We start from the raw sequence: 18196 nt of genomic DNA on the forward strand, positions 1-18196 counted from the left end.
CCCTAGTCTGGCACCTATTCTAACTTGTTTATATAGGTATTTACAAAAGCACCTAGCCCTCTAAAAGTCTAAACAAAGCGAGGGCAAAGACAATTACTACTACTGCTGGTCATCGATCCCTGGTAGCTGAAGAAACACGGAAGTACTGTGTGGAAGTAAGAGAAGTTGCTCTGACCCTCCGGTAATGCTACTGCTGCTCGCTAGTCCCAAGGCTGGAAACTCAAAGAAGATTTCACCAGTTTGCATCTGCGGAATGGGGAAGTAAGGGGTGAGAACCTAAGGTTCCCAACAGGGTACTACACAGGAATCCTATGGGGTTTCGCAGCCTAAGTCAAGGACTTCGCGCAGTTAGGTCGGTAAGTCACACAAACAAGTACAAGCACAAGTATATAGCAGAATAGTAAACAAACACAAAGTACAGGAAGCAGAGACAAAATACAATTACAGGTACAAGTAAGCAACCACAAAGATAGATAATGCAGGCCATGAGCTCATGTGTCGGTTGACTACCCGCAACCTGACGTTACCTAGGAACTTGTCCTAGATATGGTTTATCAATTGCGTCCGACCGTGTATACGTGTCGATGTGGTTAAGCATACCACCAGTCCGTGATAACAGGCAATCGTCGCAAAGCTTAACGCCATAATATACGCACAAAGGAGAAACATAGTTTTAGCAATCAGTGGGTAAATACCCGCCTCCAAACAACCTCTAGTACCTTGGGGTTTACAGTTCTTTTTCCGCGGCACATCTCAATAAACTTTATCTCTAAGGGACTTCTCTGCCCTTCTTTTTAAATAAAATTTGTGCCCGGTCCTTTCTTAAAATATATAAGTCTTATCACATTTTACCATTTTGTTCTTGAAATTTTTGTACATTTCCAATTTTACCCTTTTGTATATAACTTCGTTTTTCTAGTTTTCTTTAGGTTTTTAGTGATGCTTTCACCACTAGTGTTATTACTTCACCATTTTACCCTGACGTTAGGATTTCTGCCAGTAAAGAATGTCATAAAAACAGTCGCGTTGTAGATATAGTCTCTAAACCGACAAAAATCCCTTCATACAAACGTTTTGGTTGTCACAAGTAACAAACCCCTTATTAAATTGATAACCGAGTATTTAAACCTCGGGTCGTCTTCTCAAGGAATTGCAGGGAGGTATGTTCTTATTATTGGTTATGAGTCTTGTAAATTAGGGGTTTTAGAAAGTAAGGAAGCAGTATGTTGCATAAGAAGAATAATATAAATAAATAACTATAAAATAAACTCTTGGCAAAGTATAAGAATTTGGAAGTCCAGACCAAGTTATCCTTATCAATGATAATGAAAATTGAATCTTAATTTCACTTGAAGTCAAGTGACTAATTAGTTTGATCTTCAAATCCTAGTTAATTCCTAAGAAAAGATTGGGATTATTGAAGCTCAGTTCAATTAGCAAAGATAACAATTAACAATTATGCTATTAAGTTGGATAACTCCTGAGTTACTGATTTCTTAACCAAAACCAAAAGGAAAAAAGTAAATCTACTGGAATAAAAATGTCTTCAGGTGGGAAGCAGTAATCATGTAAATAAAAGAAAGCAATATTAAACTGAAATGCCTCAAATTGCATTAACAAAAGAACTTAAATCTGACATAGACATGCATGGAAAAATAAATAAAATAAAGAACCTGGGATTGAGAGTCACTCCTAAAACTAAGAGAAGTCATAAATCCTAATCCTAAGAGAGAGGAGAGAACATCTCTCTCTAAAAACTACATCTACTCCTAAAATTGTGAATTGTGAGAACCTCTCCTATGAATGGGTGCAGTCCCCCACTTTATAGCCTCTAATATGTGTTTTCTGGGCCGCAAACTGGGTCAGAAACAGTCCAAAATTCGCTGGTTTCGAATTTTGCCACGCTGGATTTTGTCACTGCGACGCGGCCGCATAGATCACGCAGTCGTGTCGCCTAGCATCAAGGGAACTATAGCATATTATATATCAAATAGAAGCCCCGGACGTTAGCTTTCCAACACAACTGGAACCGCGTCGTTTGGACCTCTGTAGCTAAAGTTATAGCTGTTTGAGTGCAGAGAGGTCAGGCTGGACAGCTTAGCAATTTCTCCAACTTCTTGCATTCCTTCCACTTTTGCATGCTTTCTTCCCATCCTCCAAGCCATTCCTGCATTATAATATCTGAAAACACTTAACACACATATCAAGGCATCTAATGGTAATAAGAGAGGATTAATAATAAGCAAATATAAGATCAAAGAAGCATGTTTTCAATCAAAACACATAATTAGGAAGGAAATATAAAACCATGCAAATAGTATGAATAAGTGGGTAAAGAGTAGATAAAAACCACTCAATTGAGCACAAGATAAACCATAAAATAGTGGTTTATCAACCTCCCCACACTTAAACACTAGCATGTCCTCATGCTAAGCTCAAGAGAAGCTATAAAGATGAAGAGGAATGGTATGAAATGCAACCTATGAATGCAACTACATGCTAAATGCTTTTACTTACTTGGTTAAGAGTAAATAAGTTCTCCAAGACAAATACAAACCAATTTCTACTAATTCAAATCATACAATAAAGGACAAGTAAACTTGTAAGAAGATAGCTGATAAAAGCAGGGAACATAGAATCAAGCATTGAACCCTCACTGGCAGTGTATATCACTCTTACTCTAAGGTGTCTAGGGTCAATCGCTCTACTCTCTTCTAGTCATGCTTTCTAAACCTTGTTCTTCATCTAACCAATCAACAATATTTAATATACCAATACAAACATCATGAGGTCTTTTTCAAGGTTGTAATGGGGCTAAGGTAAGGGTAAAGGTATATATATGGCTAAGTGAGCTTTATAAATTGAATCTTTAATTAAGCTAAGCTCTCACCTAATATACATATACTCTATATACTTTTAAATTCATGCCTAGCTACCCATAATTCTCACTTTTACATCACATACTCATGTATCAACTTTTTCTTTTTAATTTATCACATGTGCATTGATTTTTCATTAACTTAACATTGGGGTAATTTTGTCCCCTTTATTTATTTATTTATATTATATATATTTTTTTTTCTTTTTCTCTTTTTTTTCTTTTTTTTTCTCTTTTTTTTTGTATAGAAATAAACATAACTTATCAATGCACATGGATTTTCTATTATTTTTCTATTTTGGTTTTTCATGAGTAGGTTCCCAAATTCCCAATATTCAAATAAGTTATAAACATGACACATTCCCTTATTAACCCAAGTTCCCACAATTTTCCCACACTTAGTTGATGCACAATCCCTATCTTAAGCTAACCAAAGATTCAATTGGGATATTTAATTGTTTTTCTGCTTTAAGGCTAGTGATGTGGTAAAATACAGAACAAGAGGGAATTAAAAGGCTCAAAGTGGCTGACAAGGGTGATTTAAAGGGTAGACTTATTTGGGATAAGTGAGCTAAAATCAAATAATGGCCTCAATCATATGCAAGCATGTGAATACACTAAATAATGGACATATAGGTTGGAACAAAATATAGATTACAATCATAGAGAATGGAACACACATGAATAAAATATTTATGGTTAAATAATGTAACCATGTAAATAAGCTCAAAGTCTCACAGGTTGTGTGCTCTTTGGCTCAAAAACCATGTTCCAAATACAACTTCCAAACAAGTTTAAGACATAAAAAATTTTAAAATTTTTTTTATTTAAATTAGTGAAATTTTTTTCAAAAATAGGATCTTAAAAAGAGATTTATTATTTTAACCAAGTAGTAACTAAATGCACAAAATCAAATAAATATACAATCAAATATGCAGATGCAACAATGAACAAATAAAGAAAATAAGATTATTGGTGTTGAAAAGAAAGTACTAACCCACGGAGATCGGTATCGACCTCCCCACACTTAAAGTTTGCACCGTCCTCGGTGCATGCTGAGATTTACAGGTGGATGGGTTGTTTCAACTGACGCTTTTCTCATCAAGGAATGTGCGTAGGAACTTGTTTGTCTCTCCCATGTGAACGTCTTCCGGTTCTCTTCCTGGTGGCCATCCTGAAAGAAAAAGGGAAGGAAAGTAACCCAAAGCAAAGATAGAAAACAAATAAAACATGGGTTGGTTAATGCCAAAAGTGAGGGTCTCAATTACATGGTAGCTACAACATGCAAGTGAGAAAACAATAGAAGCACATGGCATACTAGTGGTGCAAAATATTGCAATAATGAGGGAGAGAGTGTGGGTAAGGAGAGATAATATAAATTCATATCAATGTAAAAGTAATACAGGTATAAAAGATTGGCATTGATTTAGATAATATTACTCAATCAGAATTAAAACAAGTCACTAAGCATCAAGAAAATACCAGAAAAGATGTAACAGTTGAATAAGAATATTTGAACACCAATAATAATTTTAGAAAAATAAAAATATGCAATGAATGAAAGTATGCAACTAAATTAAATAAACTAGAATGAGAGTGAGAGAAAATAAGAAAGGAAGAAGAAAGAAATAAGAAAAGATAAGAGAATAAGGATTCGGAGAAGAAAAGATAAGAAAATTGGTACTAATCTGGATAGGTTGTGTGACGCCGGCGACGCGGTCGCGTGGTGCGCGATAAGGTTGGGTGACGCGGACGCGTGGGGCACGCGATCGCGTGACTCGATTTGTGCTAGTGGCGCGAGTGCAGCCTCGTGGTCACACAACTCTCTGTTCAAAACTCATTATTGCCAAAATCCAGGGTGACGCGGTCGCGTGGTCGACGCGATCGCGCGGGTGGCCTTATTTCCAATATGACGTGGATGCGTGGGTGACGCGTTCGCGTGGCAGGGCTTGTGCTACTAGCACGGGTCCAGCCCAACTCCAGCTCAACTTTCGGCCATGCACCCGGTTGACGTCGATTTTCAGGTCACGCGGCCGCGTGGGTGACGCGGTCGCGTGGGAGGCCATTATTCCCATATGACGCGGTCGCATCAGCGACGCGGTCGCGTGGGGTGATTTGTGCCATTGGCACGCCTCCAGCGCTGCTCCTGCGAAACTCTCTGTTCATATTAATATTGTCTCCCATCTCCTTGTGACGCGGACGCGTCACTGATGCGGTCGCGTCACGTGCTCGCTTTTTTTTTTTTTTTTGATAATCTGAAAAAAAGATGCAAAATGCAGTGTTAATATGAATGTGATGCAAAACTCCAGGTTCAATATAACAAAATAAAATAAAATTCAAAAACAAATAAAACTAAATAAAAATGAAAAAGGACGATCATACCATGGTGGGTTGTCTCCCACCTAGCACTTTTAGTTATAGTCCTTAAGTTGGACATTTGGTGAGCTTCCTGTTATGGTGGCTTGTGCTTGTACTAATCCAGGAATCCTCACCAATGTTTGTATTTCCAATAGCCTCCGGGGTCCCAAACTAAGCATGTAAAGCCTTTAAGAAGTTTCAAACAGATTCTTAGGCTCCCGGAGTAACAAGTGTCAGAGCAGATTCCAGGATCCCAAATCTTGCTTTTACACCCAATTGTTTATTGATCATCATGATTTCATCTGGGTGGCAAGCAATCTGAATTCTCACTGAAGTGTCCAAACAACTTCCTAGACCCATTCAATTGAGCTTTATACCAACCTTTGCGTTTAAACTTAAAGCTTCCAACCATAATGAACCTTGCAGGACAATTCTTACCACTGGCCATCTTCCTCTTACTCTTAATGCCACAAAGAGCTCTAAGTTGACCATCCGTCTCCAGTAGCCCATATTCAAGTGGGATTAAAAAGCTATGGGATATGAATTTTACCCACTTGAATGTTGTGAAGGATGATGGTAGCTTAGGGGGAGGTATTTTTAATGAAATTGCAAGCTCCACTCCCTTGTGCTCTTCTCTGACAACTTCCACCTCCTTGTAAGCTTCTTCAATTTCAACCTCTTCCAAGTCTTCAACCAGGGTATGCCTTGGAGGTTGTACACCCTCCTCAACATCAAATGCAACCGTCTTGGAAGGAGGCTCTATGTCTTGACTTTCCCATGGAGGTTCAGCATCTCGCAAGTCTTCAACCACTTTTTCCTCTTTAATAATTACTGCTTTATCCAGTAGTTTTAATATAAAATCGTACTCATCCTTGATGATTTGCTTTCCATGACAACTCCTTTCAATTGTTCTTTCATCTTCAAGGGTATTTACTACCTTCACCTTTAGGGCCTCCTCTAGCTCCTTATGAAGTATGGATTCGCGAAGATGATCCCTTCTCTCTTGTTCCATGTCAATAGCATCATTGGGATCATGTTGCTCTTAGATTGATGGATGTGGGTGCTCTTCCATGGATGGTGGTGATGGGATGGAGAGATCATTCTGTGGTTGAAAAGGAAGTGTACTAGAGCTTGAGGGTTGATTGTTGAAGGTATTTGGTGGTCTGATTTGGGCGACGAGAGCTTGTATAGTAGAGTTTAGATCGGCAAGTGCTTTCTCCATGGAGGTTTGGGGTGGATTTATGTATGGTTCATTTGGTTCATAAGGTGGTTGGTATGGTGGATGTGGGTTAGGGTCATATGGAGGTGAATGGTGGAAAGGGGCTTGTGAGTATGGTGGTCCCAAGTTGTGTTGAGGAAGTTCATAGGCATATGATGGTGGTTGTTGATAGTTCATTGGAGGTGGTTGTTGTCATGAGGGTTGATTAAATTCTTGTGGTTCCTCCCATCTTTGATTGTTCCAACCTTGATGCCTGTTCTCATTGTAATTTCTTCTTCCTGCAACATAATTGTAACCAGACTCATAGCCAAAGGGGTGAGAGTTCATAGTAGCAAATAAAAATTAAAAAATGAAAATAAAAATAAATTTAAATTAAAAGGTTATTTAAATTTTGAGTTTGAAAATTAAATTTTAAAATTTGAAATTTTGAAAATTTTTAAATTTGAATTTTGAAATTTGATTTTTGAAATAAGATAAGATAAGATAAAAATTTTAAAAATAAAAATCTGAAATTTTTTTTTTCGAAAAAAATTGATTAAAAAATATTTTTAAAGAGAAAAACAATAAAATGACACCAAATTTCAAATTTTTAGATCAAAACGAAAAAAACAACTAAGAACAGCTTGAAGGTCAAGATGAACGCGAAGAACAACTCGAAGATCAAGATGAACACTAAGAACAAATTTTTGAAAAATTTTGTAATAAAAACCAATAACCTCTTAATTTATGAAAAAGCAAAAATAAAAACAAAAATAAAAACAAATAAACAAGCAAAAATAAAAAAAATATTTACAATAACCAATAATAAGGCACACGTTTGCAATTCCCCGGCAACGGCGCCATTTTGACGTTAGGATTTTTGCCAGTAAAGAATGTCATAAAAACAGTCGCGTTGTAGATATAGTCTCTAAACCGACAAAAATCCCTTCGTACAAACGTCTTGGTTGTCACAAGTAACAAACCCCTTTTTAAATTGATAACCGAGTATTTAAACCTCGGGTCGTCTTCTCAAGGAATTGCAGGGAGGTATATTCTTATTATTGGTTATGAGTCTTGTAAATTAGGGGTTTTAGAAAGTAAGGAAGCAGTATGTTGCATAAGAAGAATAAGATAAATAAATAACTATAAAATAAACTCTTGGCAAAGTATAAGAATTTGGAAGTCCAGACCAAGTTATCCTTATCAATGATAATGAAAATTGAATCTTAATTTCACTTGAAGTCAAGTGACTAATTAGTTTGATCTTCAAATCCTAGTTAATTCCTAAGAAAAGATTGGGATTATTGAAGCTCAGTTCAATTAGCAAAGATAACAATTAACAATTATGCTATTAAGATGGATAACTCCTGAGTTACTGATTTCTTAACCAAAACCAAAAGGGAAAAAGTAAATCTACTGGAATAAAAATGTCTTCAGGTGGGAAGCAGTAATCATGTAAATAAAAGAAAGCAATATTAAACTGAAATACCTCAAATTGTATTAACAAAAGAACTTAAATCTGACATAGACATGCATGGAAAAATAAATAAAATAAAGAACCTGGGATTGAGAGTCACTCCTAAAACTAAGAGAAGTCCGAAATCCTAATCCTAAGAGAGAGGAGAGAACATCTCTCTCTAAAAACTACATCTACTCCTAAAATTGTGAATTGTGAGAACCTCTCCTATGAATGGGTGCAGTCCCCCACTTTATAGCCTCTAATCTGTGTTTTCTGGGCCGCAAACTGGGTCAGAAACAGTCCAGAATTCGCTGGTTTCGAATTTTGCCACGCTGGATTTTGTCACTGCGACGCGGCCGCATGGATCACGCGGTCGCGTCGCCTAGCGTCAGAGGAACTATAGCATATTATATATCAAATCGAAACCCCGGACGTTAGCTTTCCAATGCAACTGGAACCGCGTCGTTTGGACCTCTGTAGCTAAAGTTATAGCCATTTGAGTGCAGAGAGGTCAGGCTGGACAGCTTAGCAATTTCTCCAACTTCTTGCATTCCTTCCACTTTTGCATGCTTTCTTCCCATCCTCCAAGTCATTCCTGCCTTATAATATCTGAAAACACTTAACACACATATCAAGACATCTAATGGTAATAAGAGAGGATTAATAATAAGAAAATATAAGATCAAAGAAGCATGTTTTCAATCAAAACACATAATTAGGAAGGAAATATAAAACCATGCAAATAGTATGAATAAGTGGGTAAAGAGTAGATAAAAACCACTCAATTGAGCACAAGATAAACCATAAAATAGTGGTTTATCATACCCTCATATATTTTTTCTAATAGACCTTTTCTCCTTCATTGAGTTAATTAATTATTTTTAATTTGACTTTATGCCTAAAATTACTAATATACCCCTAAGTACTCTAGTTTTACTGTTTAGCCTTATTTAGCGTCAAAATATTATCAAGTTAATCCTAATATTTTTCTATGACCAAATTATCCATAATATTTTTAATTAATGCCAATTCTACCCTTAGGGACCTAAAAGATCATTTTTCCCTTTATTAATTTATTTACTTATTCTAGTTACCACTTTTTACCGTTTTACTTCTAACTTTTACTAAAGCTTTTATTTAGACCCGAAACTTTATTATAATTTTATTTTTGACCCAAATAATTTATATAATTACTATCTTACTCTAATGATACTAAGTTCAGAATTTTATTTATTTTTCATTTAAATTATATTTTTAACTCTCTTTCTATCCAAAAACGACCATAACACCCTTTTTACTTTTACACCTTTGTTCCATAGGATTAAAATCAGTTTTCTAACCTCTTTTAACTCTTATACACATGACTTTCATGATTTTTTAGCGGCTGGATTTTTAGGGGTACAATGTTTCATTTTTATCCACTTTTAGTGACTTTTAAGGTTTGAAACTTAAACCCCAAGTGCTCCATTAATTTTTTACTGTCTCATACATTTTCCAGAGGCAAATAAGCTTCAAATATTACTCAAATAATTGTTCAAAAATAGAGAAGTATCACTGAATTTTCAGAATTAAGAATCAAGCACAAATCACCACATAGTGGCTCATATGAACACCGAAAACAAGCACAAACATACTCTAACTAATCCTAACCCTTACCTCTCATGTAATTCAGTTAGTAAACCTTTATCACACTAGAAAATGTGCATATAATGGCAAAAACACAGCTGGTGGTGGTGAGTTTTGTTTTTGGGCCTAAAGTGTCGCAAAACGTCAAAATTCAACCACGGTGAGCTCGAAACTCCTTAACTCCTTAGGCGTGCTCCATGGATGATTCAAGAGGAGTTCTCTATAAATAGAGGAGAGTAAATATTCCTCATGGTTACTATTTATTTTAAAGGAAAAATAAAAGGAGAAAGAACAAGAGTTTACCTAGCCGAAATTTCGGTATAAATGCAAGAATTAGTGAAAACGGGCAAGAGTTTGTGTTTGTATGGATTGAGTACTTGAAGAACACATGAAAAACAATGGAAGATTAGTTGGAATAGGGGCTGGAGTGTAGAGAACAGGTGCAAGAATTTTCTCTCTTTCTCTCTCAAGAATTCGGTCAAAAGAGTGTAAAAATGTGTAAAGTATTTTGTGAATTTTGTGGCCAATGCTTCCTTAAATAAAAAATCAAACTCTTAGTGAATTTATGATAGTAAAAGGGGCTGGAAGTTTCGTGATCAAGGGCTGACTTTCAATGAATAAGGGCCATGAAAACGAGGAAGCTTGGTCAGCGCTTACGTGTCGAGCTTATTCACGGTTAACCGCAGTTAGTTACTCGAGGTTAAAAGCACAACAGAGAGGGGTGAAAGGCTGAGATAGTCTCGTTCCAAAGGCTGAGAAGGAGATACAAGTTACTTGGATGCCAAGTAAGAAGATTTGGGGTCTCTAGGAGTCGTTTGCGGAATACTAGTCAGAAATTCGATTCAGGTAACTTTTACCGTGCTATAAAATAATTAATGGCTAATATTTATTCTTAAAGGAGTAAATCATGAATGGATGACTAATATAAATTTTGAGGCACATTTAGTTAGGTAAAAATTATTTTGACCACTGATTTTGAGGTTTTCGATTACTAGAGTTTTTCTCGAGGCACGCAAAACCGTCACTAAAAGTGAATTCCTGTTTCAAAAAGTCTCTAGTGAGGAAAATAAACCAATGGGAAGCTAATATTTATTATTTACTAGTCAAACTTGACTTAGGGGATTAATTACCCTCATAAAGTCAATTTTGACAATATTAATGGCCTTTTTCTTAATTTAATTTTTTTTACCATTATGCCAGCCTCACTCTTTCTTATTAGGCCGTGGTTCAAAATTTTGTAAAATAAATTTAAAATAGCCAAAAAAGTCTATTTACTGAAAATCGAGTTCTTACATTCTATCCTCCTTAAAGAAAATTTTTTCCTCAAAACTTCAGTTATGCACAAGGAATTATAACGGTATCTTTGTCATGTGTTATGATTAAGGTTCTTAATTAGCATAACACTCACCTCAAGCGAAGTGACCGGGTCTTGTGACACTTATTAGTAGTCACGGTAAAACTCTGCCCTGGTAATGGGGTCTAGAGGCCCTTTCTGAAATCCTCTTACCGCAGTCCCTTGTCAAATGTCCCTCATTATTGCAGTAGTAACATATATTTATACCAAACTGGCAAGGCTTACCGCCATGATTTTTCCCACACTTCGGGGATATAAAGCCATCCTGAGTTTGCTAAGGTTGTTCTCCCTGTATCCATCCTATGTCATGATTATTGTTACTACCATTGAAACGAATAGGAAGGTCACCTCTAGGTTAGTTCCAATGTTGTTGTTGTCCATTAGATTTGAAATCTCTTCTCCGAGGGGCTAGTTTCCGATTGAAACTATGTTGTGCAGCCTCTCGACAATTTGTTCGTGCAACTGCCAACTTCTTTGAACATTCCTCTGCTAGTTGACTCTTATTGACTAATTCAGCAAAGTTCCTGATCTCCATTGGACCCACTAAGGCTAACAGCTCCTCCCTGAGACCTCCCTCATACTTAATACACTTCCACTCCTCATATTCTGCAAGATTTCCCTGGTAGACCTTCGAAAATTGGCACAAGTCCTCGAATATCCGGGTGTACTCAGCCACCGTCATGCTTTTCTGCCTCAACTGCAGCAATTCCAACTCCTTGGCAGTGCGGGCGGATAGAGAAAAATACTTCTTGTAGAACTCAGTGCAAAAATCAGCCCAAGTGATCTCAAAGCCTCCTTGTCCCAACAACTGGCTCACTCCCTGCCACCAATGTTGTGCATCCCCCTTCAGCATGTAAATGGCGAACTCTACTTGTTGTCCTCCAGGGACATGTTGCACCTGTAGAGCCGTTCTATGGCATAAAACCAATCATCAGCCCCGATCAGATTGGTGGTTCCAGAGAAATTGGGCGGATTAACTTTAAGAAAAGATGCCAAAGTCATAAGCCTATCCCCTTCGGGTACACTGTTTTCCAATCCATTTCTATTTCCATGATCATTCCCATTACCGTTCCCCTGCTGTCGTTCCATTCTTTAAACCGCTCTGTTGGTTGCAACAACAGAATTGCGCACAGCTGTAGCCGTTGTGTTAATAGATTCTAACAAGGCGGCCGAGTCAAATGCCGGCTTCGAACTCGGAGTCGATTGACGGGGGCTACGCTTGTTTGCAGACATTGAAGTCCTGTTAACACTAAACGATCAACATTAAGGTGATCAGTCTTAATATATCTAGTTTAAGTGCTAACATTTCCAAAATGAATGCTCACAGACTATCATGCAAAATGTATCATTAGAGATACCCTAGCAGCATGGAAATACACAAGCAGAGCATGCAGTGAAGCATGGCAGTCCATCCCCAGGCTCTACCAAGGATGAACTGCTCTGATACCATTTGTAACGACCCAGCTTCTAGCATGTCATGACCAATGCTAGCCGCCAGGCGCTACTACACGGCTTTTCCTAGAGACTTTAGACCCTATATTAAATCTATACATATGAGCCTGTAGTGCTAATCGAGATTGCGTATCAGATATATAGATATAAGGAAATATATAATAGTTAAATAGATAATATATACATCTAGCATAGAAAATACAGAAAACATAGTAATACATGCATATATGCCCGAAGGCTCATTTAGTACATCATAATTCACACCGGGTTACGTCGTTGCTTATTCATGAAAATATTTACAAACTCCATATTTATACTAACAGGCCTTGACTCACAAGAGTCACCCTAGTTTGGGACCTATTCTAACTTGTTTATATAGGTATTTACAAAAGCACCTAGCCTTCTAAAAGTCTATACAAAGCGAGGGCAAAGACAACTACTACTACTGCTACTGTTATAACTATTGCTGGTCATCGATCCCTGGTAGCTGAAGAAACATGAAAGTACTGTGTGGAAGTAAGAGAAGTCGCTCTGACCCTCTGGTAATGCTACTGCTGCTCGCTAGTCCCAAGGCTGGAAACTCAAAGAAGGTCTCGCAAGTTTGCATCAGCGGAATGAGGAAGTAAGGGGTGAGAATCTAAGGTTCCCAGCAGGGTACTACACAGGAATCATATGGGGTTCCGCAGCCTAAGTCTAAGACTTCGCGCAGTTAGGTCGGTAAGTCACACAAACAAGTACAAGCACAAGTATACAGCAAAATAGTAAACAAACACAAAGTACAGGAAGCAGAGAAAAATACAATCACAGGTACAAGTAAGCAACCACAAACATAGATAATGCATCAACCAAGTATGATGCATGTCTAGTCCTATGCAGGCCATGAGCTCATGCGTCGGTTGACTACCCGCAACCCGACGTTACCTAGGAACTTGTCCTAGATATGGTTTCCCAATTGCGTCCGTCCGTGTATACGTGTCGATGTGGTTAAGCATACCACCCATCCATGACAGCAGGCAATCGTTGCAAAGCTTGACGCCATAATATACGCACAAAGTGGGAAACATAGTTTTAGCAATCAGTGGGTAAATACCCGCCTCCAAACAACCTCTAGCACCTTGGGGTTTATAGTTCTTTTTCCGCGGCACATCTCAATAAACTTTATCTCTAAGGGACTTCTCTGCCCTTCTTTTTAAATAAAATTTGTGCCCGGTCATTTCTTAAAATATCTCAGCCTTATCACATTTTAGCATTTTGTTCTTGAAATTTTTGTACATTTCCAATTTTACCCTTTTTGTATATAACTTCATTTTTCTAGTTTTCTTTAGGTTTTTAGTGACGCTTTCACCACTAGTGTTATTACTTCATCATTTTACCCTCATATATTTTTTCTAATAGACCTTTTCTCCTTCATTGAGTTAATTAGTTATTTTTAATTTGACTTTATGCCTAAAATTAATAATATGCCCCTAAGTACTCTAGTTTTACTGTTTAACCTTATTTAGCGTCAAAATATTATCAAGTTAATCCTAATATTTTTCTATGACCAAATTATCCATAATATTTTTAATTAATGCCAATTCTACCCTTAGGGACCTAAAAGATCATTTTACCCTTTACTAATTTATTTACTTATTCTAGTTACCACTTTTTACCGTTTTACTTCTAACTTTTACTAAAGCTTTTATTCAAACCCGAAACTTTATTGTAATTATAATTTTGACCCAACTAATTTATATAATTACTATCTTACTCTAATGATACTAAGTTCAGAATTTTATTTATTTTTTATTTAAATTACATTTTTAACTCTCTTTTTATCCAAAAATGACCATAACACCCTTTTTACTTTTACACCTTTGTTCCATAGGATTAAAATCAGTTTTCTAACCTCTTTTAACCCTTATACACGTGACTTTTATGGTCTTTTAGTGGCTTAATTTTCAGGGGTAAACTTTTTCATTTTTATCCACTTTTAGTGACTTTTAAAGCTTGAAACTTAAACCCCAAGTGCTCTATTAATTTTTTACTGTCTCATACATTTTTCAGAGGCAAATAAGCTTCAAATATTACTCAAATAATAGTCCAAAAATAGAGAAGTATCACTGAATTTCTAGAATTAAGAATCAAGCACAAAATCACCACAAAGTTGCTCATATGAACACCGAAAACAAGCACAAACATACTCTAACTAATCGTAACCCTTACCTCTTATCTAATTCAGTTAGTAAACCTTTCTCACACTAGAAAATGTGCATACAAGGGCAAAAACACAGCTGGTGGTGGTGAGTTTCGTTTTTGGGTTTAAAGTGTCGCAAAACGTCAAAATTCAACCACGGTGAGCTCAAAATTCCTTAACTCCTTAGGCGTGCTCCATGGATGCTTCAAGAGGAGTTCTCTATACATAGAGGAGAGTAAGAATTCATCATGGTTACTGTTTATTTTAAAAGAAAAAGAAAAGGAGAAAGAACAAGAGTTTACCTAGCCAAAATTTCGGTATAAATGCAAGAATTAGCGAAAACGGGCAAGAGTTTGTGTTTGTATGGATTGAGTACTTGAAGAACACATGAACAACACTGGAAGATTAGTTTAAATAGGGGCTGGGATGCAGAGAACAAGTGCAAGAATTTTCTCTCTTTTTCTCTCAAGAATTCGGTCAAAAGAGTGTAAAAATGTGTAAAGTATTTTGTGAATTTTGTGGCCAATGCTTCCTTAAATAAAAAATCAAAGTCTTAGTGAATTAGTGATGGTAAAAGAGGCTGAAATTTTTGTGATCAGGGGCTGATCTTCAATGAATAAGGGGCGTGAAAATGAGGAAGCTTGGTCAACGCTTGCATGTCAAGCTTATCCACAGTTAACCGCAGTTAGTTACTCGAGGTTAAAAGCACAGCAGAGAGGGGTGAAAGGCTGAGATAGTCTCTTTCCAAAGGCTGAGAAGGAGATACAAGTTACTTGGATGCCAAGTAAGAAGATTTGGGGTCTCTAGGAGTCGTTTGCGGAATACTAGTCAGAAATTCGATTCAGGTAACTTTTACCGTGCTATAAAATAATTAATGGCTAATATTTATTCTTAAAGGAGTAAATCATGAATGGATGGCTAATATAAATTTTGAGGCACATTTAGTTGGGTAAAAATTATTTTGACCACTGATTCTGAGGTTTTCGATTACTAGAGTTTTTCTCGGCGCACGCAAAACCGTCACTAAAAGTGAATTCCCGTTTCAACAAGTCTCTAGTGAGAAAAATAAACCAATGGGAAGCTAATATTTATTATTTACTAGTCAAACTTGACTTAAGGGGATTAATTACCCTCATAAAGTCAATTTTTACAATATTAATGGCCTTTTTCTTAATTTAATTTTTTTTCCATTGGGCCAGCCTCACTATTTCTTATTAGGTTGTGGTTCAAATTTTTGTAAAATAAATTTAAAATAGCCAAAAAAGTCTGTTTACTGAAAATCGAGTTCTTACAAGAGCACCGACGAGGACGCGAAGCGGCGGCAAAGACCAGAAGCGGCGGCGAGGTCAGTAGCACTAACGGCAGTGGCAGTTATGGCAGAGTGCGACGGTGACGAGGCACCCCCTCTTCCTCTCCCTAGCCGTGCACTCTCTCTCTCTCTCTCTCTCTCTCTCTCTCTCTTCACGAGCTCGTCGATGGCGACAAGGCATGGTGACAAGGCTCGCGTCTCCTCTCTCAGTCGCGAGTTCTCTCTCTGGTTCTGATTCCTAACGGCGACGACAGCTCCAAGCCTCGCAGGCGCCATCCTTCCTTTCCCCTCTTCCTTTTCTTTCCCCTCTGCTTCCCTTTCCCCTTCTTCTCCCCCCTCCGCGTGATTCCCTTCTCATTCTCATCCGTTCTGTTTCTCTTTTTTTCCCTTTTTTGTTTTTTATATTTTTTATTAGGGATAATTTGGTAATAAAATTTAAAATTTAAGTAAAAAAGATTATTCTAAAACTAAGTTAAACCTTAAGGACGATTTTATGTGAAAAAAAAGTTAGGGACAAAAAAAATTTTGACCTATAACTTAAGGACCAAAATCGTACTTAACCCTAATAAATATTTTTATTGATACTTCTTAGTATATTAAATCATACACCACAATAAATAAAAAGGCTAATTATTAATAGTTATATACTAAATTATATACAGAGTAATAAAAAATTAATATTAACCATTGTTTTAAAATGGTGAACCCTTTAGTTTTCATAGCTAGGCTAACCACCGTAAACACTAACCATGAATTTAGGAAAAGATGAAAATTAAAGTGGTAACTTATGAGAAATATATTATACCCAGATATCGTATTAGCCGAAAAGATCACAAATATACAAAGGAATAAAATAATTATACAAACCTTTGTTCTCAACTGGCCCTAAAATTTATATCGCTAGGCTAACCAACATAAATAGTAATAAGAATTACTTATTAGTATATTTAGTTATTAATTATATATTTAATATCCATCATTTTAGTAGAACTTCCATAGTGATTTTTATAATTTGTAGAAAAAGTTATATCATAATTAGTTGATTAGGTTATCAAAATATATGTTAGATTAACAGTTTAATTATGATAAGCCAACTTATTTTATTTAATAATAATAAGATATATTATAAAGGAATAATTTATCATTTATTTTAAAGAGAGTTGAGTATAATTAAAGAAAGAAAAATAATTATGTTAATATTAAGTTAATAATAGAGCATGAAGCTCCCAAAAGGATCCCCAAACAAAGATTAAAAGACAAAAAAAAAAAAAAATCAAAACAAAATCCAAATACATATCAAAATTAAGAAATACAATCTCAAAACATACCAAGAGAATAGAAGTAGAGAGTCACATAAGATAAGGCAGAGAAGCAGAAAAGAAATACAACACAGAAGAAACGACGAAAAAAGCAAGGTTGAAAAAAGTAGATTATTGGATAGAGGAGAGATCGCGAGACGACATTCATCCACCAATTAACACTAGCCACCACCAAAAACACCCAAACTCCAAATTTGGATATGACAGTAAAAAAAAATTTCATAACAAATATGAATAGAGACTCGTGAATATTTGAATGATATTTATTTAATTTAATAATTAATTTTTTATTCAAAAATTTTAATCAATTATTTTTATTTAATTTTATAAGTAGTAATTCTAAATCCTTTAGCTATTCCGTTCACATAATTAATAAATCATAAGAGAAAGATATATAAATAATCAAAATAAAGTTATATGACATAATTATATACCATATATAATAAAATACTTGCACATAAATAAAAAAATATACAACATATAGATCAATATATTTTATCTGTTTAAATATTATAATTAAAAATAGAGTAATAAATTTTGAAACACATCAAAATTTTTTTTATTGAACCTACAAACACAAACAATTATTTTTTGATAATATTATTCAATATAATTAAAGGAGAAAAAAAATAAAAGTTAAATAATACTTACCACTTTATGTTAAATTCTGAAAGATTTTTTGGTATACAATATTTATAGTGCAATTTCTTGGAAGGTGATCTTGAATTTGCGGTAGAAGTCAAACTTGATCATTGCTCTTTACTCGTGATAATACAACATAAATTTGTCCATGAAAAAAAAAAAAAAGATTTTGAAAGATAAATTCCAACTCTTGATAATGTTTGTTCTTGGAATTTGTTTATTGTTATTGCAAATGACACAATAATTGAAAATTATTTTCTTTGAAATTTGACAGGTAATGTCTCATTATTGGGAATAAGATTCATTCTTGGAATCAAAATAATTTCTCCAATTTTATTACCTGTAAGAGTTATACACTCTATTACATGATTTCTCAGTCTTCTCACCAACAATCTAGTTCCATTGCATAGACCATTTGATTGGTC

The sequence above is a fragment of the Arachis hypogaea genome, chromosome 13 (assembly GCF_003086295.3).
Source record: "Arachis hypogaea cultivar Tifrunner chromosome 13, arahy.Tifrunner.gnm2.J5K5, whole genome shotgun sequence".
NCBI lineage: Eukaryota > Viridiplantae > Streptophyta > Magnoliopsida > Fabales > Fabaceae > Arachis > Arachis hypogaea.